The sequence below is a fragment of the Natator depressus genome, chromosome 3 (genome assembly GCF_965152275.1).
Source record: "Natator depressus isolate rNatDep1 chromosome 3, rNatDep2.hap1, whole genome shotgun sequence".
Taxonomy (NCBI): Eukaryota; Metazoa; Chordata; order Testudines; family Cheloniidae; genus Natator; species Natator depressus.
In genome coordinates, this window is record NC_134236.1 from 166,033,692 (window position 1) to 166,058,405 (window position 24,714).

General features: G+C 42.5%; 1 protein-coding gene across 2 annotated transcripts in view; it reads right to left on the reverse strand.

The window, feature by feature from the left end:
- Positions 1-24,095, reverse strand: part of KCNK2 (potassium two pore domain channel subfamily K member 2) — a 207,343-nt gene extending 183,248 nt beyond the window's left edge. The window contains exon 1 of one of the 2 annotated variants that reach the window (XM_074949261.1): positions 23,946-24,095. The gene's annotated coding sequence lies outside the window, so the exon portion shown is untranslated. The remainder of the gene's footprint in view (positions 1-23,945) is intronic. The other variant, XM_074949263.1, reaches the window with a different exon arrangement.
- Positions 24,096-24,714: the final 619 nt, after the last annotated feature.

The window sequence follows — 24,714 nt, forward strand, 5'->3', positions numbered from 1 at the left end:
ACCTAGTGAGGTATAGCTCTGGAGGTTAATGCTAACAGCTGGTCAAGATTTTTCCATTTAACTGCCTCCCCCCCCCCAAAAAAAACACAGTAATATGGGGGTTTTTTTAACTGAAAACTTTTGCAAAAATCTTGCCATTTTTCTGAATTTTTGTTGAAGTTTATGGCACTCAGTGGCAGAAAAGGAAAATAGGGCAAACAAAAATCTAAATTTTGCAACACATTTAAAAACACAAAACAGAAACAGTTTTTTAAATGAAGAGCTCTACTTCTCAGACAGTAGAATCTATAATCAATGTCCATTAGAGCCAACTCATCTTCTAGTTTCAGTCCAGACTAAAAACAACTGAGGGTCCCCTTAATGATCATCCAGGTGCTGTTGATACATCCAGCCCTTTCTATGAAGGGAGTTTCAGATAAAAATACATTTGTAGAATTCATTCATAAAATGCATTTCATTAACCCAGTTGCCATAACAATACATTGGGACATTTACCCACGCTCAGGATGTCTAAAACATGAAATTTTGATTAACAGATCCTCATTATGAAATGGAGGAACCCATCCACCTCAGTGAGCCTTGTAGAAACAAACTGTAGTGGGTGGACAGCACATCCCTATCCCAGTTCACAGAGCTTCTTCAAAATAATTCCTAGAGCAGATCTTTTAGAAGAAATCCAAATCTTGATTTAAAAGTTGTCAGTGAGGAAGAATTCACCATGATCCTTGTTAAATTGTTCCAATGGTTGATTACTCTGACCATTAAAAATCTATGCCTTACTTCCAATCTGAAAAATTATAGCTACCACTACTTTTCTTTTTTTTAAATTGATTCTCAAGGGCTCCAAACCCTCAACTCTTCCTCAGGCAAACCTTTCATTGCAGTCGCTGGGAGTTTTCCTTGAATAAATCTTCAGTAAGGACTCTGTTTGGTCTATGTGCTGGATTGGCTGATGTTATAAATCTGGTCACAAACAGTAAGTCGCATGAACTCATATTGCTTTTAAGGAGAACAGTATCTTTTGGGACAGTTTCCTGCAACTATTCCCCCTTTGGTGTTTGTTTTGAACCATTTTGGCATCGCTCCTCAGTCCATCTACTAGAAGTATAAAAACATTAAAAAAAAAAAATCTTAGCAGCTTGCCTGTTTGAAGAGGGGTGAAAAAACCACATTACCTACCGTTGGTCCTTGAGATGTATTGCACATGTCCATTCCACTGTATGTGGATGTTGTCCAAGAATTTTCTCTCTCAGTGGTACCCATCAAGGCAGCTTGTGTGCCCTTGCCATCGTGCCCTACTGAGTGCTGGTATGGGGAGGATGGAGCAGACCCCAAGCCTCCCCTCAGTTTCTTCATCCAAGACAGACTCCATCACAGAAAGGAAGGCAGGTGGGACGTGAAATAGACGTGTTCAACACATCCCAAAGAACAATAGCTGTGGAAAGGTAGGTAAACTCTTTTTCTTCAAGTGATTGAACATGTCCATTCCACTCTGGGTAACTCACAAGCAGATTAATATGGAGGTAGGATCCAAGTCTACCTGAATAGGGACTGTAGAATAACCTGCCCAAAACTGTTCTCATTCCTGGACTGACGGAAATGGCACAAATGAGCACCAATGTATGAACTGATGACCAGGCTGCTGCTTTACAAATGTCTCAAATAGGTACTTGCACTAGGAAAGCTGCTGAAGCTGCTTGTGTTCTAGTCAAAATGAGCCAGTACTCTCGGCGGGGGCGTGACATTATCTAACTGGTTGTACTCACAAATGCAAGAGGAAATACTCTGAATGGAAGCCAGTTTACCTTTCACCCTGTCTGCAAATGTGACAGTTAACTGAGCTGAGGCTCTAAAAGATCTGGTGAGGTCCAAGTAGAAGGCCAACACTCTCCCCTCACATCCAAACAAATGAAGCTTCTGCTCATCTGTATACATATGAGGCTTCGGGGAGCGAAGAAGAGTTGACAAATAAGTGGCCTAGTTAATGTAAAAATTGGGAAACCACCTTTGTCAAGAACTTTGAGTGAGGGCAGAGGTAAACTTTATTCTTATGGAAAACTGTAAAAGAAGAATCTCAATTCGACTATTTTCCTTACTGAGGTTATCAGTAATCAGAAATGCCACTTTTATAGAGAGGTTCAAAGGGAGGTCCCATTAAATTTTGTTAGCATTAGGTTGAGATCCCATAGGGGAACAAGCTCCTGCACCTTTCTGTCATCTGTCCAACCGTTTCAGAAATCTGACAGTTATAGGGCTGGAAAAAAAAAAAAGTCATCTACTGCCCACTGGAGAGGGGAACACTGACATCTCTGCCAAACGTACTCTAATGGAACAGTCAGACCTGGATGTTTTAGGTGCAACAGATGATCCAAAACATTGTTAAAAATGGAAGCCTGCACTGGAGAGGCAAATTGCTGCCGAGACCAGACAGAAAAATGTTTCCATTTAGCCAGCTAAGTACAACTACTTGAAGACTTTCTGCTACTCAGAAGCACTTCCTGAACTTCTTTCAAGCAAGCCATTTCCACTGGTGTCACTCATGAAGCACCCACACTGTCAAGTGGAGGGCCTATATGCTGAGGTGGAGCAGACAGCCACGGTTCTGAGAAATTATGTCTGAATCCAATGGGAGAGGCAGAGGAGCTCTCACTGACAATGCTAGTAGGGTCAAGACTGATGTTGCCGAGACCTCAGTTGTGCTATTAGTATGAGGGAAGCATGATTCCGTTTGGTTTGGAACAGGACTCTGGGTAGTAATGGCATCAGAGGAAAGGCATATAGCAGGGAGTTCGTCCATGATAGCAGAAACCTGTCCATCAAAGAACCCAAACCGTGACACCTTTGGGAGCAGAACTGACAGCACTTTGTTGGCCTTTGTTGCAAACTGGCCCACTTTGGGAACTCCCCCACAGCTGGAAGATGGACCTAACGTAGCAACTAACCATTTGTGGTGAGAAAGACCTGCTTAGGTGATCTGCCAACGTGTTCTGCTCTCCTGGAAGGTATGCAGCTTTGAGGTGAATGGAGTTGATTGGGAGCTTTGCATAAAGTAGACAGTTGGGACAAATGGGCCCCGCCCTGTCTGTTCTCATAGAACATAGTCACTGTGTTGTTCATTAACATTAGCAGATTTCCGCCCCACAATATGCGAGAAGAAGGTTGAACAGGCTAGATGGATAGCACGTAGAGCTCTGATGTTTACGAGTCCTCAGATCCTGTGGAGGACCACAACCCTTGAGTTCGTAGAGTTCTGATGGGTGTCCCCCAGCCTGGGGATCAGGCTTCTGTGACCAACACGAGCACTGGTTGCAGAGAAATGAAGGGAATTCCTACACAAGTGTTATGAGGGTCCGCAAACCAGTCCAGAAAGGACAGAGTTCCATGTGGAATGCAAATCACTGTCTAGTGAATGTTGACAGAGGACATATACTGATGTTAGCCATCCCTGAAGCCTCCTTAGGTTTAGTCGGACGTGCTGTACTGCATAGGTACATACTGCCATGTATCCCAGGAGTCTGAGGCAAGTGTGAACTGTAGTAACGGGATGTTCTTTTAGATCCAAGACCAGGTCTTGAGTATCTGGAACCTTGACTGGGCAGAAACACTAGGGTTTTGTCCCATCCAAGAGTGCGCCCAACGATTCTAAAACCTGTGCAAAGAATAGAGTTTATTTGTCCAGACTGAGTAATAGCCCCCGGCCCTTGAAGGCAGACTGTATGATGGTGATGCTGAATAGTACCTGAGACTCAGACCAGCCAGTCATCCAGGTAGGGGAACAATCTTCTCAGATAAGCAGCTATCAACACCATGCACTTTGTGAAAACATGAGGGGCTGCTGACAGGCTGAATGGAAGTACTGTGAATTGGTAATGGATTCCATTCACTACAAATCTGAGAAAAGTCCATTGGGCCAAGAAGATAGTTATACAGACCTTTAAGCATCCGTTAAGTCGAGGGCAGCATACCAGCCGCCCTGTTCCAGGGAAGGAATAACGGAAGAAAAGGTAACCATGCAGAAATTAATTTTCTTCAGGTATTCGTTTAACCTTCTTAGATCTAAAATAGGTCTGAGATCTCCTTGTGCTCTGGGAACAAGGAAATAGGAATAAAAACCCTTTTCCTGAGGAACTTCCTCAATGGCTCCTTCTAGAAGGAGAGACTGGACCTTGCTGAAGAATGGTCTCATGAGAGTGATCCCTGAAAAGGTATGGGGAAGAGATGATGAAAAACAAATTGAAGGGAATATCCCAGATCCACTGTACTTAGAACCCACTGATCTGATGTGATGCGAGTTCACGCATGAAGAAAGTGGGATAGATGTTTGGCAAAGATATGGGTAGGGACAAATTGGTCTGTAATATTGTTATGCTGTCCTTGACAAACTCAACAAAATGCATGTTTAGACGGGGCTGTTGGTTCAGAAGAACCTGCTGTTGCAGATGATATGGGGGGGCATGGGGAAGAGGCTGCCTCCTGTAATTCCTGCCCCTTTTTCTTGAGGGCAGAGATATAAAGTTCTGATAGCTGTGAGCCTGCTGCGGACAAAACTGCTTCCTCTTTGTCGCTGATGTGTAGATTCCAAGCAACTTCAGTGCTGCCCTGGAATGTTTTAGACTATGCAGCCTATTGTCCATGTTTTCCAAAAAGAAGGAGACCCCTCAAAGGATAAGTCCTGTATGGTTTGCTGTACTTCAGGAGGGCAACCAAAAGACTGCAGCCACAGATATCTCCTCATAGATATGGCCGACGCCATGGATCAAGCTGCGGAGTATGCCACATCCAAGCTGTCTTGGAGAGCTGTCCTTGCCACCAGCTTGCCCTCCCCTACCATCAGAGTGAACTTGCGTCTCGAGTCTGTCTTTCTCAGGAAGTGCACTCTGTATGGTGGTGCTACACTCTGAGTACTCTCTGAACCTGATGGCTCCACTAGAGAGCAAAGGGCCACCCCCAGAAGGAGACACTTAAGTCTCACTGCTCTCTTTTTTAAAGCAAGGCTTAAACCCACTACAAAAGTGTGACACTTGTCACCGATATGGAACTCCTCCAAACATTTTAGGCAGTTGGGATGTGGGTCACTGGACTGGCAGTGGTCTGGCACATGACCAGCAGGACTTAAATCCCAGAGATCAAGGTATGCCTCCAGCACAAGTCCAGGTACCATGAATCAAATATGGTCCAAAAAGAACCTAAAAACTGAAACCTAACACTAACCTATCATTCTACATTATATCTAACTAACTACTAGCCACTAAATGACAAAACAGACTTATATACAAAAAGAGTAGAGAAATAAACTTGTGACTTTATTTATTTAGCATTTGCATATTCGCCAAGCCAAGAAATAGCATTCTTAGTGGCCAAGTGGAGTTCTCGGAGCCCACCTCTAAATTTGGCTAGTGGGCACTCCTCGAGAACTGGTATCATTGTTTGATCTGTGCTGCAGCTTGGATTGTCTTGAAAACCCCAACAGTGCTGGTTGGCTGCACAGAGGCCTTGCCCAGTCTGGAATCAGTTAAGAAGGGCCCACTGACAATATGGCAAAGCCGGGAGCACAGGCACTAGGGTCTGTGATGGGAACTGATTGGTGTTTGATGTTAAGCATCAGTATTCCCATCACAAGGACTCCGCTGTCATGTCCTGCCATGAAAGAAGCGTAGTTGGTGGGATAAAAATAGTGACAGCAAGACTGGAAGCACTCCAACAGTAGTCACTTGTGGCAAGAAGAAACTGAAGGGAGTTGGGGGAGGCTCCATCCTCTTACACCGGCATGCAGTGGCACACAATGGCAGAGGGCAATCAAGCCACCTGACAGGTACCGCTCAGTGAAGAAGTTCTCTGACAACTGCGCATGAGTCATGCTCACAGCTACAGTGGAATAAACATGTGCAATTACTCAAAGAAGAAATAATATTTGTTCCCCCAAGATCTTGTAGTGAAGAATCCCCTAGGAGATGTTCCAGAGACAGAGGGATAGCAATGATCTTTAGCTCCAGAAAATATGTTCAGTCTAATTTACATAATTATAAACATTAAAACTAAACTGACAGCGACACGTACAGCATCAGGAAAGCACTGGCATAGAAACACCAAAAATTAAATACAATTCAGAGTCCTTCTCATTCAGAAGTTAGACTCACTGGGGTGGAGGGGGAAGAAGTCACTGTTTGCTCACTCTCCAGGAGTAAAAACCTATTTAAAAAACTTATTTCAGGTATTAAATGGTTATAATTGACTCTGGAAGCACATAAAGACAGATTTGATGATTAAGGAAAAGCTATTTTTACTAGACATTTGTTAAAGCAGAACCACACTATAAGGGGAAAATACAGTATATGGCAGAAATGTGCTGTAATGTCCAAGCTCTTTGCTATGCTCAGCCAAAACCTGACTGGCTAAATCAGACACTGTCCTAAATTTTTTCCAGTTCCTCAGTCAGGGTATCCCTCCCCTGTCCCATCCTGTAACCATCCAAACCTATCCTCCTAAGGCACAGCTTTTGTTGTTTGCACAGCCGCCAGCTAGGTGTAGATAGGATGACCAGACGTCATCCAGGGGGAGGGGAGCTTGGCTGCCGGTGGAGTCAGCGCCTATGGCGGGCAGCAGGAAATAACTCCCGCGTATTTGAGACCCCTGGGGTGGACTAATAGAAGCCACTTCTAAAGGCTTGTCAACATGGGCATACTGAGGAAAGTTAATCAGAATCAACTAATCCCTTCCAAAGAGAATTAAAATAAACTGAATTCTTTCATTCTAAATGAGGATCCACACAGGGTAAAATGCAACTGAATCCACTTTCAATTCACACCTTTAGTTAATTTGATTTAATTTTCCAGAGCGTCCCAGTGTAGCTAAACCCTAAAACTGACAATATGATTCAGTAATCTGAATACGATGTGATTTTCTTTAGGAACATGGATTGTCTTCTTCATACTGCATCACCTAGAACCCAAATCTGCCATCTCTGTCTTGCACATAACCCTGTTTTCTGTGAATTAACAGGTTTATTGCAGAGTTTTGAATAAATGTGTTGGGTAAAATGTATCCCTGGAGTAGCCTTGTTGAAATCAATGAAGTTAATCCAGCATTAACTGGGCCGCAGCTGTGTGCTAATTGGGCCGTGTGCAGCCTGCCGGCTGTGGGTTAAGAACCACTGAGCTAGAGAGATGGTGCTGTCATGGCTTGCTTTACCACCTGGATTCCATTTATGTAGTATGTTTGTTGACCACTTTGGTACATCCAGAAGCTTTGCTTAGTTGTTGTATCTAGCCCATCGTTTATTGCAGTGGTTCAGGGGGTCTGCCAAGCAGGGCCAGTGTTAGAGTCACAGGGGCCCAGGGCAGAAAGCCAAAGCCCCACTGCATGGGGCTGAAGCTTGTGGCCCTGAGCTCTGCCACGCGGGGTTGAACCCGAAGCCTGAGCAATGTAGGTTTGCAAGGTCCCCATGCAACTGCCCTGCTTGTTACCCCCTAATGCTGGCCCTAGTTTTGATAACGCAAAAAAACAGTTGTTATGCCACAGGTGGGCCATGGAGTTTTTATAGCATGTTGAGGGGGCCTCAGAAAGAAAAAGGGTGAGAACCCTTGGTTTATTGTCTTATTGACACGGCTGTAGATGAATTAGGCTGCTGAGAGGAGCAGCCACACCTCTTGTTAAAGTCCTAGGCACCTTGAGTGAAATCCTCACCTTACTGATGTTAATAGGAACCCTCCCATAGATTACAGTACTGATATTTGAACTCTACACTGTTATTATTTTAAACTTCCTTTAGATCTTCTAAACATTCAAGACCTAACTAAGAGTCATGTTGCATAGTTTTCACTGTCACTTACATCCTGTTGCATTACACAGAGAACATGCACCAGTGTTTTGTGGCTCTAGCTGCAATGTCCAGTGGATCAGATTTTGCCCCGCTATATCAGTGAAACCCCAGTAACTAAATATCTAATTATTGTAAACATTAATATCCAACTATCATAGTGAGTTGTACTCCACTTAAATATTTACCTATGCAGAATTAGAGTGTTCAGTACAGTATGTATTCCTGAGATGCAGCCCATGAGTCAAGTCCTGCTGTGTATGAAGTCAGTGGCAAAACTCCAGACTTCTAAATCAGATCCTGTAAATCAATTATATTGATTTATATAGATTGACTGATTAGACTGATATATTTCTACTAGTGTGAGATCAAAACCTTGCGCAGTCTCTTTCCCTAGCTCTACTATTTTCCACTTCTGTAGCTCAAAGACATTCATACTGAACCACTCCTGTGACAAGCAAGAACACAAGGTAGAAACATCACAGCTGTTAATGACAGTTATGGAAGACCTTTCCCACTGACTAGCAGAGAGATCTCATTCTGCTAGAATCTTTTTTTCTTAGATAGTGAAGGAACAGTTATTTTATCAGTGTCACATTACAAACTAGCTTCAAGAGTTTTACTATTTTCAAAGCTCTATTGTTAGGCTCATCTCCTCTTAACACAAGATGACTTGTTATTTAACAGGTTTCAGAGTAGCAGCCGTGTTAGTCTGTATTCGCAAAAAGAAAAGGAGTACTTGTGGCACCTTAGAGACTAACAAATTTATTTGAGCATGCAAATTTATTTGTTAGTCTCTAAGGTGCCACAAGTACTCCTTTTCTTTTTGTTATTTAACAGTGGTCTGTCACACCTTTCTGAAGTCATTGTGGCTGCATTTATCAATTCATTGCTATTCACCAATGTCAAGACCAGACAAAGAAATATTGTGCTTTATAACTGAATGCTTTAAGTTGCACAACTGGCTTAGGGTCTTAAAGATCCTAAGGGAGTTCAGGACTACTGTAGCAGAGCACACACTGTCCTGCCGGATCGGGTCTCCCACCTATTCTGTAAGGAGAGAGCAGAGTTGCAGAGACTGGCTCCAGTGTGGGTGCACCAAACAGGAAGTTTCCTTCCAACAAGAAAACCCAGCTGCAAATGCCTAGCAGACAATTATGGCCTCTTTGTGCCATCTGAGAGGTACTCGGAGGCCATAAGCCATGTAGTGACTCTAACTTTTATCAAATCATTTATTTGCATTCTAAGGAAAGATATCTTGATTTTGCTATTAGACAAAGACAGACATCCATAACAATTCCTGAATACCCAGATAGCACCACTATTTTATGGGAAGTTACAGTACATACCTCAACCTTCCAGGCAATGCAAACACACACCCAACATGAGGGATACAACAATTATTCATGCGGAAAAAACCCCCCCCCAAAAAATGACGTCGGATTTCATGTAAATAATTCTCTTTCATGGTTCCTTATTTTTGATGCAAGTAGTTTTTAAACACTAAGGGCATGGCTACACTTGCAGATGTAGAGCGCGGGGAGTTAAACCAGCCTTTGGAGACTGCAGCAGGGAAAATGCTGCCGTGTGTTTACATGGTAAGATTCAAGCGCACTGGTGTGGCCACATTAGCAGCTCTTGCAATGCCACAGAGAGCAGTGCATTGTGGTAGTTATCCCAGCGTTCAAGTGGCTGCAACGTGCTTTTCAAATGGGGGTGTGTGTGAAATGTGATAGGGAGTGTGTTGTGTGTATGGGGGGGAAGAGAGAGTTGGTTTTTGGGGTGCTGAGAGTGTGTCAGCATGCTGTCTTGTAAGTTCAGACAGCAGCAGACTCCCCTACCCCCGGCCTCTCTCTCTCTCACAACAAGCAGCATTCCACAGTAATGGTTGCTTTGTCCCAGAGCAGATAAGCATGCCGGCTGTCACTGCTGTCAATGGAGCTTTGAAAGGGGATATCCATGTTCCTACAGCCGAGTTCAAAACAATGACAAGAGTGGCCACTTGACTTCAGGGATTATGGGATGTTTCCAGAGGCCAATCACTGTGAAATGAGGTGTGGCATTACTGCACTCTGATGCTGGGGCGTTTCAGCCGAAGCGCAGCAAGCTTTATGCTTCTCGTGGAGGCGGATTACCAGGAGCGCTCCAGCTGCAGAGTCCGGGCACTCTAAGTGCCTGGCCAATGTGGACGGGTTGGGAGTTAGGATGCCTGGGGCTGCTTTAATGCGCTCTAACTTGCAAGTGTAGCCAAGCCCTAAAAGGAAGGGCATGCCAAGTTTGTGTGGATTAAACGGAGTGATTTCCTTCAAATGAGGGACACTTGAGGAAAGCTTGTGTGTAAGTCTCAGAGAAAACTATTGATCACATTTTAGATTTTTTTTTTTTAAACAAACATCTCATTGTAGACCTTTAGTACATAAAACCCAGTTGGCCATCTGGAGATTAGAACACAGGCCTTCTTCAATCACACTTTGGTAAAGCAACAGGATGACAGCGTAGGGACTGAGCTCCCAATGAGGTCTCAAGTTAACACCATACGAAAGTTTTGCAAATATTACTACACGTAATATATTTGAACAACTGTTTTTCCTACTGTTAAATGTTAGAGCTGTATGCAGTGTGTTCATACACAAAGTGCGGTAATTGAACTCCAGTGAAATGGATGATGTGAATGACACCAGAAAACTAACAACTTATGAGAGATGATGGCCCTAAACGTATAGTCTGTGCAAAGTGAAAGCTGATTTGGAAGCCACTATGCAACCCCTCTCCACCCATGCTGTGTGTGTACAAGAGACCCCCACACACCGTGATCTTTATTCATTCAGAGACAATGATGAGCAGTGGAAGCAGCTTCTATTAAATCACTTTGAAGGTTGCCTGCAGAAGAAATTTCTGAAGCATCTACCCATCTTTCCTTTGGTGCTCATTTTCATTATGTGTAGGCCTAAGATTATGTCATGGAAGCTATGAAGACTGCCAGAAATCTCTCTGACATTTTTGCTTATTGCCCATGACCAGTCCCTGTCTTTTACTAAAAATAACTGTGACAAAATCTTAACCTTAATTATGTTTGATCAACAGACCATATAGAATGCAGTCCTGTGGGTAGGCCTTCTGATGCTCTTGACTTTTCATTCAATTCTTTTATAGGTTGTGCCATCATAGGAGAAGGCACATGAAGAAAAGGAAAATTCACCTCAGATGACAGGATTCAATAGTACTATAAACTAGATTGTGATCTCCACAACAGTGATACAGATACAGAGGAATTCCTCTGACTCCAGTGACAGTACTGCAACTTGCAGCAGATCAGAAACAGATTTTTAATGTGACCCATCATTCAGCATTTCTTTGTTTAAATGAGCTTTTCAGAACACCACTTGTGGAAAGGCAAAATCCATCTAAGAAGGCAGAGTAGCAAGCCTACATTAAATATTCTGGCACTGATTATTTTCTAAAGAAAAGGTAGATGATGGAGGTCTGTCCACAGAACAGGCATATTATAGACAGTAGTACTGTATAAATTTAGCTTTGTAAAGCTCAAGTGTTGTTCATTTATATTATACATGTTCACAGGAAAGAGCCCCTTCTGTTTGTGTTAAAACGCTTTTTAAAATAAATTGATGTAATATTTACTGTAGATGGTACAAAGTCATCTGTTTATGACTCCAATAGCAACCTTTTGTTCCTTTATTTGGCTGCTCAGGATTTCTGAGAAGGAAATTATACTGATAATTATTTTCCCTAGAAATTCAGGGCAGAATAATCACATCAAATCATTTCACTAATTTATGCATTTTGTTATTTGTTCTGTTGGCCCATTTTGTCAGGATGACCATCATATTCAATATCCTTGGTATATTAGCATCCTGCAGTAATGTATTTAAGTTGGGCATGTTATTGTATTTTTGTCTTAAGTACAAAAATAATAGAATGAGATGCAAGATAACTAAATACAAGATGTATGGGCTTATTAAGCTACATATTTGTTTCTCCTACTGGTTTGCTGATTTAAAATGTAACTCGGCAGCAGATTCAAAATACAATATAATTTACTCATTACAGACCAAATCCAAGGGCCAGCAGTCCCAGAAGTGCAGAACCTTCAGTAGTTCTTTGGCCCAGACAGGCTCTGTAGAAACAGATGGAAAAATCCCAACAAGGAGCTGGGCATCTTTACCCTTGGAGAGAGGAAAAGAGAGAGGGATACACATTCTTGTCTGGTTGCCTATCCTCTACTTCTCCAAAAGTGTGGAGTCAGACTTCATACAGCCCATCTCCCATACATGACAATTGAGTCCTAAGGACCAGTGTCACTAGAAGACATATGCATGCACTTCATTTCCCCAAAATCCAGAAAGGTGAGAAGGTTCTTCCACTCACTGACAAAAAACTAGTGAGGGTCTGACTACAGACTTTGGCAAATCCTTCATTAGCCCATGGCACTGGAGTATGAATTGCATGCAGAGTAGGCATAATGGCTTTGGCAAGTATCCTAAATTAGAATTTCAGTTGCCTTTACTTCTTTACTAATGAAGAAACCTAGCAAAGTGCAGAGTGACATGTAATTATTTTCAGCTGGTTCCGATCTTATTTTGATTTGCGCTAGTTCATTATATTTTTCACATATTGTAAATCCAGTTTTTATTCAAATATTAAAATCCATAACACATGCATAGGCACTAACAAAGAACACTGGAAGACAGACATTTCTGAATTCTAATCCCACCTATTAAATGCAGACTAAACTTTTCACATATTTAAAAAGCAAAGAAACCAAGGAATAGGACATGACAGATCAATTATTGCTTCTGAATTGTATAGTATCAGAAACAGCATTGGAAACTTACCTCCTCACTTTTTATTACCACCAAAACTATAATGTTAATCATGCCTGCTGTAACCCAAGAACTTCTTTCTGCCTACTGGCCAGCAGGTTAGAAGAATATCCTGATTCTGGTTTATTCTTTGGTAAACTAGAATGTATGTCACATGATATCTTAAATGAAAGCCAGGGTCACAGGTCATTTATATCACTGTGAAATCTATGTACAGATACTATGTAAGGAGCTATGTAGATCTACTGAAAATATGTTCTAAAGTCTGAATCAAAGCAGAGCCATCTGGCAGAAAAGCTGTTAGTCAAGACATGTTTATTCACCTGTCTTTCTTTTGAAATGTAAGTTTTGTCTCATTTACAAATGAGTCTCGCATCACCCATCTAAGCTAAATGCAGATAAATGATTGTGAGAATTTCAGCCAACAGGTATAGAAACAGTGTGGAAGAGAACATTGTCTTGAGACACACTTCAAGAGGTTTGCTAGACTATATTTAGGGAATAAAGACAACATCCCTCCCCCCACTCCATCCGGCATCTTGGAAGCAAACAGCAGCATGTTTAAAATCATGAAAAATGAGATCACAACCAGTCTTGGCTGAAACACTGCAGAGGACTTTAGGGGTAAGCTGCTTTAGACAGCAGGTTAGCCTGTTAATTTTAGTTTCTAGAAAGCACGTTATGATTTTATATGTAACCTTTTATTTCCATTATTCGTACACTCACTCTCTCTCAAAATCTTTGGTAATATATATTTATGTGAAAACAAGAATAAGTTAAGTATTATGGTATTAAACAAAGGAGATGATCCTAAGTGGACTCATACAAGCTGGGGTGCGTGCTGTTCCCTTGGGGACAGCAGGCCTGGTATTTCTGTGGGTGTTCAGTGGATAAGGGGCTGGGCACTAAAGGGGAATGCTTGAAACGAACTTGCAAACTGGGGCGCAACTATTGTTAACCTGCAAGGCAAAGTAAGGTCTAGTATTTCCAGGAGGAGAGTGCTTGAGTGGCTAACAGGATGGTGGTGTTAGGGAGCTGACACCACCACACCTGAGCATGTTTTCTTTGATATACGGATTTAAAAGCCTTAGGAGCTTCACTTCCTAAAAACCGGGGAATGTTGTGACTGAGTTTCCTCCCTCTACCATTAGTGGAAATAAGTCTTCCGATGATACGGAGCGTACTGAAGCCTAGATGGAACTTCCGGAAGGCAGATTGGGGCTCCTTTACAGAGTACTTAGAACGGAGCATTGTAACCATCCCATTACACATCTCTTCCATGGAAGATGCAAACTGGCATTTTTGGTGTGCCATTTTTAAAGCTGCAGGTGCAACAATTCCATGCAGCTTCTGTAAGCAGAGTCAGGATGAGCTCCACCCTGACATCTGGTGGTGAGGTGTGGCAAGTTGTGGAAAAGAACTTCAGGGGCTGATCTCATTTGCATAGGCACACCCACCCCGCCTAGAATGAGGCCATAGCTGCCCAAATGGTCACTTTGGCTGCTGTGGGATCCCCAGTGTCTCTGTTACTGGGGCAGGAAGAATAAATTGTTATTACCCTGATTATGGGAATCAAGGACAGTGGAAGTGTACTTGGCTTTTTGTTATGATGGAGGTACTCACCATCAACTAAGTAGCACTCGCTAGGCAAGGGACATGGGTTCCAAAACTCAGTGAATTGAGAGAGGCTTGAGACAGGCATTAGTACCTGGTGGTGTGGGCCCCTTTGTGAGGGCCTGAAACACCAATTGCACCTCTGTCTCTCTCCACTGTGGAATGTCAGAGCTACTTTTGGGTCTATTAAGAGTCTTGCTACAGGTACTGTGCTGAATTCACTTTGGCCTTATGGTGCACCAGCCCTAAGGCTCCCACTACTATGAGCTGAAATCACTAAAGAGCTAAAATCACTGAGAACTGAAATCACTGAGCACTGTGTCAAGTAGTGGGGAGCTGGAAGATCTAGAGTGCAGTGGTGCTGTTTGTGGATAGGCTAGCGGAGCGTTCGTGAGATGGCGAGTGCAGCCGAGCTGTGCAGAGCGGAGCCCTGTGGGGCAGTGAGCTTCAGGTCATGTAAGGTGCCCCTTACCTCTTCCCCCCCCCCCCCCACAGGCACATTTTTAGCCAGACTGGGGAGTAACACTCTGCAGATGAACTTTTGAACTCTGGGGCTGGACTTTTTGGACTTTGGGTGATTTTTTGGATTGCTGGACTCAAGAGACGTTTGGGTTGTGGGACTCAAGAATCCAAGGGAAAGGATGTGGCCCAATTTGCTGGGGTGGGTCTTTGCTCATGGTTTGGTTAATGAACACTAGTTGTGGTGTTTTCCCAATGTAATGCTGATGTCGTTTACCTCAAGTTATTAAAGATTCTCTGCTACACCGAGACCCTGTGCTTGCTTGCGAGAGGGGAAGTATTGCCTCTTTGAGGCGCCCAGGGAGTGTGTAGGATTTTCCCAGGTCACTGGGTGGGGGCTCGAGCCACTTTTGCATTTGCTTTGATGAGAGGGAACCCCTGTGTACTGAACCCGGCCCTTGCTGCTATCAGCTTGGCCTGGCAGAAGGGTTACACTTCCAACCAGTGTAAATTCCATGTTTGAAAGAGGATTGTGCAGACCGGCTGAGGCAGTATGAGCAGTTAGGTGATCTGGAGATTGCAGATCATCTTACAGAATCATTCCCCTCGCCAGTCTCGATGGCGGGAAGCAATAGTGGTGCTTAACTTTACACAGTCAGTCAAGCCAGAAGAGATGGAGCTTAATTCATCGACTAGGTGCAGCTCAACATCCATATGCACAAACCAGGCCAGCAGTGACTCCAAATCAGATTGCCAGTCATCTGTTGAAGGATACCAAAGCTCCTGTTGACAAAGCTATCAAATGACAGGTAAAGGGCTGAATGATTTAAAAATGGGTACAGCTCCTGGATATGATCGAGTTGCACCTGAATTCATGAGACATCTGGGTCCTTGCACTCAGGAATGGCTCATGAGAGTTGTGTGTGAATCCAGATTGCCTAGAATCTGGCAACAAGCGAGGATCATTGCCTTGCTGAAACCTGGGAAAGATCCATACTTGCCTTCTAGCTACAGACCAATTTCACTTCTAAGTGTCTGCTTTAAGGTGCTCAAGCATCTGATTTTGGAAAGAATTTCACCATCTATGGAAGGCATGCTGGCACCAGAGCAAGCCAGTTTTCACTGCAGTCATAGTACAGGTGATGAAGTGCTGGCATTGGATTCCAACATAGGCTGAAGAATGGATCGGTTTTCCTTGTCCTGACCGTGGCATACAATACGGTTTGGCACACAGGCCTTTTGATGAAATTGTCTAGAAATATGTCAAGCTGGTTAGTATATGCAATGGTTCGGTTTCTGAGAAATCACCATTTCTGTGTGCATATTGGTGCTAGAACATGTGCTTGAAAGCACCAGAAGAAGAATGACCTCCTGCAAGGAGGTATTTTCTCCAACATTATTCAACTTATATTCGAATGACCTACTACATACCGGGTCCCACAAATTTGTTTATGCGGACAAGATATGCCTCGGAACACAGTCACACTCCTTTGACATACTTGAGAGTGCCCTGAATGCAGATACGGTGGTTATGGCAGATTATTGTCGTCAGTGGCGCCTGATATCAAGTGAAAGTAAGACTGTGTTGAGTATTTTTCTCTTACATCATGCACAAGCAGGCAGAGATCTGAACATAGTTCTCAGTGCTCAGCAAATAAAGCATGATTCACACCCGGTTTATCTAGGTGTCGTGTTGGATAGAACTGTTCACATATCGTGACCATCTTACAAAGACAGCAACTAAAGTCAAAAACATGCAACAATCTGCTCAGAAAACTGGCCAGAACGACATGGGGCACCAATGCCCAAAAGTTACGCACTTCAGCCTTGGCACTCTGTTAGTTGGTAGTGGAGTATCACACTCCAGTATGGGCTTGCTCATCTCGCACAAAGATGATCACCATACAACTTAATTGCACCATGTGTATTATTTCAGGCACACTTAAAATCTATTTCTCTACCATGGTTACTGGTTCTCTGCAATATTGTTCCACCCAGTGCTCACAGAGAGGAAAGTGTAGTAAAGCTCATGACAAAGTGGTGCAATATGCCACATCTACTGTTAATTAAAGACTTGTTTAATTCACCCCATGGTCATCTGCCCTCATGCCACCTGTTGTGGATAAATTTACTGGGTAAGGGATTTATGGTAAAGGATGTGTGGTGAGCGTCATGGTCTGCTGAGAAAGTGACAAATCATTATCTCATCTCGGACCCCACTCAACATTAGTCCAGGTTTGATTTACTGTGAAGGCAATGGAGCCTTCTGAACCAGTTTCATACCAGACATGGAATTTGTGCTGCAGTCAAACTTCAGTGGTATTTAGAAACAGTCACTATGTCAATGTGGGCAGCCACAAACCATAACACATATTGGTCTTTGTGCCTTGAACATCGTTGATAAGAATGCTGTGGCTTGGCTTCACCGGATTTCATATGCCAATTAATAAATAAGTGGTGTGCTAGTCAACAAAAGTTCCAATGCAAAACATATCAGCTAAAGAGCTGAAATTAAGCTATTATGTTAAACAAAAGTCATTACAACAATCTCTTCCTGAATTATCTGCATTCTCTGGTGCAAGAGGAAGGGCTGACTGAGGGTTTGTCTACACTGGGAAATTACACCACATTAGAACATGACTATGACCTTAAAATCAAACACAGAGGGCCTTAATATTTACATCCATTAAGACCCCTTTACACTTCCAAGGTGATGTAGGAGGCTTTAGCATAAATGAAAATCCAGCCCTGAACGTAGCCAGAGACTGCCCTGTTTAACATTGTGTTAGTTACCACTGCAATTCCCCAGGGCCATGTTCTAAAATGGATGTAAAAGTGGCAAAGAGTCCTGTGGCACCTTACAGACTAACAGACGTATTGGAGCATAAGCTTTCGTGGGTGAGTGCTCACTTCGTCGGATGCATGTAGTGGAAATTTCCAGAGACAGGTATAAATATGCAAGCAAGAACCAGGTTAGGGATAATGAGGTTAGTTCAATCCGGGAGGATGAGGCCCTCTTCTAGCAAGTTGAGGTGTGAACACCAAGGGAGGAGAAACTGCTTTTGTAGTTGGCTAGCCATTCACAGTCTTTGTTTAATCCTGAGCTGATGGTGTCAAATTTGCAAATGAACTGAAGCTCAGCGGTTTCTCTTTGAAGTCTGGTCTTGAAGTTTTTTTGCTGCAGGAAGACTACCTTTAAATCTGCTCTTGTGCGTCCAGGGAGGTTGAAGAGTTCCCCTACAGGTTTTTGTATATTGTGTGACAAAGTTCTGTCCTTGCCTCCATGGGTCCCGCGTTTCCTGGCAGATTTCGCTAGGCTCAGAAGCTCACTGTGACCCTCCACGTAACCCTTCTTTCTCTAGAGACAAGGGTCACAGTCTACTGAGCCATTTTCATCATAAGCCAGCATGGGAGATGAGGAGAAGTTATCCTTCCTTGCACAGTCTCTGATGTCTCCCAGGCTCAGTGATTAATCAGGGGGAAAGGTGGGGGGGGAGGAGCCCGGGCCCACCCTCTATTCCGTGCTCCAGCCCAGGGATCCTAATAGTATCAGCTATGGTAGCTGACCTTTTAGAAACATGACATGTACAATTCCCTGGGCTACTTCCCCCACAGCAGTCCTCACTTCCTCAAGCTCCACTTCACCCTTACCTCAGGGCCTCCGTCCTTGTGCCTGATGTGGTGTGTACTACTCAGCCTCTCCAACAGCGCAACTTCCTCCCACAACTCCTGACATGGACACCCACCTGACGGACTGGGAGGCTTTTAACTAGTTTCAGCCAGCCCCTGATTGGCTTCAGGTGTCCCAATCAACCTAGCATTCTCCCTGCCTTCTGGAAAGTTCTTAATTGGCCCCAGGTGTCTTAATTGACCTGGAGCAGCTTCCATTTCACTTAACCTGGTACCAGGGATTTGTTTAGCCTGGAGCTAATATATCTATCTGGCCTTGCCCCGTCACAATTGCCATTCCTAATATTGGATTTGTGTCCATTTATCCTTTTATGTAGGGACTGTCCAGTCTGGCCAAAGTACATAGCAGAGGGGCATTGCTGACACATAATGGCGTATATTACATTGGTGGACGTGCAGGTGAATGAACCGGTGATGGTGTGGCTGATCTGGTTAGGTCCTGTGATGGTGTTGCGGGTGTAGATATGTGGGCAGAGTTGGAATCGAGGTTTGTTGCATGGATTAGTTCCTGAGTTACAGTTACTATGGTGCGGTGTGTAGTTGCTGGTGAGACTATGCTTCAGGTTGGCGGGTTGTCTGTGGGTGAGGACTGGCCTGCCTCCCAAGGCCTGTGAAAGTGAGGGATCACTTGTCCAGGATAGGTTGTAGATCATTGATGATGAGTTGGAGAGGTTTTCGCTGAGGACTGTATGTGATGGCCAGTTGGAGTTCTGTTGAAGAGAAGGGAGTTACCTCACAAGTGGAGGAGAGCCAGTGTTGAAAGGGCCGTGTTGACAGGGCCAGTCGATCGAATTGGCCCTGTCAACACTGGCTCTCCACTTGTGAGGTAACTCCCTTCTCTTCATGTGTCAGTATATAATGCCTGCATCTGTAATTTTCACTCCATGCATTTGAAGAAGTGGTTTTTTACCCACGAAAGCTTATGCCGAAATAAATCTGTTAGTCTTTAAGGTGCCACCAGACTCCTTGTTGTTTTTGTGCATACAGACTAACACGGCTACCCCCTGATACTGGTTACCACTCAAGAAAGAGATCTTGGAGTCATTGTGGATAGTTCTCTGAAAACATCCACTTAATGTGCAATGGCATTCAAAAAAGCGAACAGAATGCTGGGAATCATTAAGAAAGGGATAGATAATAAGATAGAAAATATCATATTGCCCCTATATAAATCAACCCATGGTATGCCTGCGCCTTGAACACTGCGTGCAGATGTCGTTGTCCCATCTCAAAAAAAGATATATTGGAATTGAAAAAGGTTCAGAAAAAGGTGACAAAAATGATTAGGGGTATGGTACAGCTTCCGTATGAGGAGAGATTAATAAGATTGGGATTTTTCAGCTTGGAAAAGAGGTGTCTAAGGGGGAATATGACAGATCTATAAAATCATGACTGGTGTGGAAAAAGTAAATAAGGAAGTGTTATTTACTTCTTCTCATAACACAAGAACTATGGGTCACCAAATGAAATTAATAGGCAGCAGGTTTAAAACTAAAACACAGTCATCCTGTGGAACTCCTTGCCAGAGGATGTTGTGAAGGCCAAGACTATGACAGAGCTCAAAAAATAACTAGATAAATTCATGGAGGATAGGTCCATCAATGGCTAATAGCCAGGATGGGCAGGGATGGTGTCCCTAGCCTCTGTTTGCAAGAAGCTGGGAATGGGCAACAGGGGGTGGATCACTTGATGATTACTTGTTCTCTTCATTCCCTCTGGGGCACCTGGCATTGGCCACTGTCGGAAGACAGGATACTGGGCTAGATGGACCATTGGTCTGACCCAGTACGGCCGTTTTTATGCACAGTAAGTTATCAGTTTCCAGAAGGAGTCATAAGGTTATGTGCATGACATTTATTTAAGGTTATTATAGGAGGAGTCAGACAAATCATGGGCTTCTAACTCTTCCTCATCTTTGTCAGGAAGGAATAGCCAAGCCTATTACAGAGCCCTGTGAAGAGGGCCCCACATGGTATGGACAGTGTGATGTTACAAAGTAACAAATAGTATGGGACTGTAATGGTATGTGCCACTGTAATAAGTCCAATTACAATTAGAATAAAATACTGCTCTCAGATGTCCATGCATGTCACTCCCAGGGGGAAATCACCTGTGTGCATCCAAAAGGAGGATTTGTTGTGAATATTGACATTGTCAAAGGCTCTCTGAAATAATAATCAAAGTCCCTCACCAAAGGCTCTTAAGCAAAGTACAGCACTACACTTACAATTCAGTTGATCACTGCTCTACTTAGGTATGGAACAAGTTTACAGGTGGGCCAAAACCATAACTATCTAGCTGAACCATGCTGCTCACCTTCCCTCTGATCTTTGAGGGCTTGGATAAAGTGAGACCTGAATCCAAACCAGCTTTGGGTTTGGTTTTGCAAAGGTAAAACCCTATCCTACAAAACCATTCTTGCTTTTACCCATTTCTACAACTGAGCCAATAAATACTACTACTTATATGGCACCATAGATACGTACAGTCCTGAACATAGGACAGCTGTGCTCAAATAAGAACCTGGGTCCCTGCCTACATGAGTTAAAAAATCTCCTCTACCCCACACCAAGCCTGTGTTGCCAGACTTGGCATAAGGGGATTCTCTGCAACTGGGGAGAAACAGTTCTCTTCCCCAGATTCCGGAGTACTGTAGCAGCAGAACCATTCCATGGTTGTTCCTGCAGAGCCTACCAAACTCCAAAGATTTGCCCTTCAGGACATGTTCTGTACCATACCATCTTAAGCAATATGATGCCATATAGAAGCAGGTGCTCATTGTAGCAGAAACTGATGTTAAATTTATTTCCAGCGCTATCTGTCAACAAGCTATTTAAGGCTTGTCTCTATATTTTTATCCTTCCTGCCAGTCTGAGTTTCTGGATGATTATTGCAAATTAATGATAAAGATAATAGCAAAATAGGCTTCCTTCCAGTGGTTGGAAACATGTATTTTGGAAACATGTTGCTCCAACAGTTTACTGCAGCCAGAAATTAAGGATTGCAAGAATCAAATCATGCTCTTTATGTATTAGACAAGAGACAAAGGAACAGACGTTCCTGCTACCATTTCAATCAAAGGAATGACTCTAATCATTTCATTAAGGCCTATTTAAAGGGGTAAGTAAACAGATGTAAGTAAAGTAACCAGGGCAGATGAACTTACGTTGGTTCTTGTGTGTAATGCCACTGGGGTTACAGATTTTACGTGATGTGGTTTATGCTAGTTTTAGGTTTAAAAGTAGTAGCCCCAATCCTGCAATCTTTGTGCCAAGCTCAATGCTGCAAGGTGCTGAGCACTTGTTAATTTTCATGTGTTGGCCCAAGTATTGACACACTGTCCATTCTCTTGCAAAAGCTAAACCTCATTAGTTTAGATATTTCCTTAACAAAATTGTTTCATGCCTAAGTAATAGTTGGGCATCACTGCATGCAGTGACTACAGACAAAAGCTTTTTTAAGTCCCTATCCTCCAAGCAGTTGGATTTACATACACCATCATTCCCCAATCTCATGTCTTCACAGAGCCACACTGAAGTCAATGGACTCTTCACTAGCACAGCTAGTTACAGAATCAGGGTTTTAGTTTGTTGGTCTAAATCCTGCCATCACTGTTCCTAGGAAGGAAGATTTAGAAGTAGTAGGGTTTATTTAACACATTCCTAGAGTAGTGAAGGTATACTAAGTTGCATAGCAAGCTAAATAGGCATTGCAATACATTTAGTTTATGATAATACAATCCACTGAAAACATATGAAGGGTGGAAAAAGAGAGAGAGAGAGACACACACACACAGGAATATAATCGATTCCTATCAATACATTACCGATCTGTTTTTCAAAAGCGTTGAGTCCTCATAGTTCCCATTTATTTCAGTTGGGACTGGAGGCACTAAGCACTTCTGAGAATGAGTTCCTAGAACTTCTAAATAGGTTTTGCAATGTAATTGCATTTAAAATGACAGGTTTCAGAGTAACAGCCGTGTTAGTCTGTATTCGTAAAAAGAAAAAAGAAAAGGAGTACTTGTGGCACCTTAGAGACTAACCAGTTTATTAAAATAAAATATTAAAATAATTTAATAAAATATTAAAATAAACTGGTTAGTCTCTAAGGTGCCACAAGTACTCCTTTTTTTTTTGCATTTAAAATGTTATTCTCAATATTTGTTTTACTCTATTTGTATTGTGGTAGCGCCTAAGAGCCCCAGGCAAAGATCACAGCCTGTTGTGCTAGGCACTGTATAAACAAACCAAGAAAACAATCCCTGCCCCTAAAATCTTACAATCCCAGCCTGCCATGTCTGGACTAGCCACTATATACTATAATGATGAGCAGCACAGTATATATAGACAGCTAGGCAAGCTCTTCAGATGTTTTCACCTCTTGCAAGTTTAACAAAAAGTTTTATTTGTGTTTTAACAAGAAATGTTATTTTACTTTCAACTCTATGGTGAAATCTCCTGGATATGCCACATTCAAGTACAGGATAACAAACACAAAAACACAGCTTATATGTGTAAGCTGTGTTCAAAGTTTGTGCTTGCTGATCTGCTTGTGCTTTTAAGATATTAAGTTTTTAAAAAAGCAAGCTGATTAATGTTCTTCTTTTGGTTTATTTTTATGAGTCACTCCACTAAGTATTTGCATTAGCAGGTCTCCTGCTGCCACTAGATCGCTCAACCATGTTTGTTTAGTCACTGTGCCGCTTGTAAAGTGCAACAATGTTGAATTTTTCGGGGTCTCCTTTTGGGTTCTACTAAATGTTTAAGTCTAATTTTTAAACAGTTGATTAAACACCCTATCCTGCAACCCTTCTGTGAGTAGCCCAACTGAAGTGGGACTACTCACTTGGGTAAGCGTTGCAGGACCAGACTGATGTTTTTATTGTAATTTTCTTTGTATTTTCTCCTGCTGGAGCTGTATTAAAATGGAGGGCAAAAAACAACATAGCTGAAATGTCACTATCATTAAGTGCAATCTTTTGTTTTCTCTTACGCTTCAAAATACAAAGCTATTTACTATGAACTACTTCTCAAACAAAAGACAACCAGGGATTACCATTTTTAAGCCACTCTGGAAAGAAGAATTATATTTCCATCTTAACATTAGAAGTTCTTTAACATTTTAGAGATGTTTCATGTTAGAAGCCAGCATCTTGACTGGGTCTGGCATTACCTTACTTCTACAAAATAAAATGTAATCAAAGGTCTTGTTGCCTAGTTATATCAGAGTGGAACTACAGTCAAGGTTGTGGCTATGTTGACTAGCACCAACAGTAGAAGCTAAGTCTAAGGGAGATTGAAGAGTTCCTAGATTTCTCTGTTTCCCTTTCTGAGGCTGCCCATCCATACTCTGTTCAACCTTCTGAATCTCTTTTCCTTATCAGATTACTCTCTCAGCAAAGCTTTACTTCCCCTCTCCAAGACTGCAGGTATAAGGAGAGAAAAGGAGACTCTTAATTAAGTACAACAGGGGTAAAAGCCTTTTCCACTAAATTAAAATGGAATAAAAGTCTCAGTGCTTACCTGTTCACAAGGAAGCCTGTTTCAGACCAGAGATCTTCTGCAGCTGAGACTTTGGGTCTCAAGGGAAGCATTTGTAATGGCAGCTCTTCAGAACAGCACTACTTCTGCCACATCAGATATTAATGGTATTTTTCCTTCTCTGCAGTTGATGCAATGGCTGATGGGAGAAAAGGGAGTGTTTAAGGACTATAAAAGGTTTTATGAGACTTAAAAAGTGTTAATATGTCTGAGAGCAGCCTTCTCTTGAATATTCAGTTAGGATCTATGCAAGTTTGTCTTAAACTGCAGTACTACTCTGAAAAGTGACCCATTGTATCCTTTTACTGATCACATCTGTTCCCTGTGTGAATTCACAGTTGCATCTGCTGACTTCTGTAACAAAAACACTTTTTTATTACTTCTTATTCCTGCAGCACCAAAACAAGTCAGGAAGAGTGAGCTACATCTCTGTTTGTCTATCATTGACAGAACTATGTCATGTGTGATAATTTCAAGGCTAATCAGTTCAAATATGTGAAGATCAACTGGTCAAGTGAAAGTTAAGGCATAACTTGCAGAAACTTTATCACCTGTGATGATGTGCAAGGTAATAAGAACCTAGCTTAATGATTGGATCTCTGGTTGAATTTGTAGGCTTAAGGGAAAACACATCTTTTCAATTTGAAATGTGCTTAGATTATAAGTGAAGCTACTGGAAGATATTAAAACACAAGATTTCACAAAGCTAGCATGGAACTTCTCCTGATATAAATACTATAGGGTTATACAT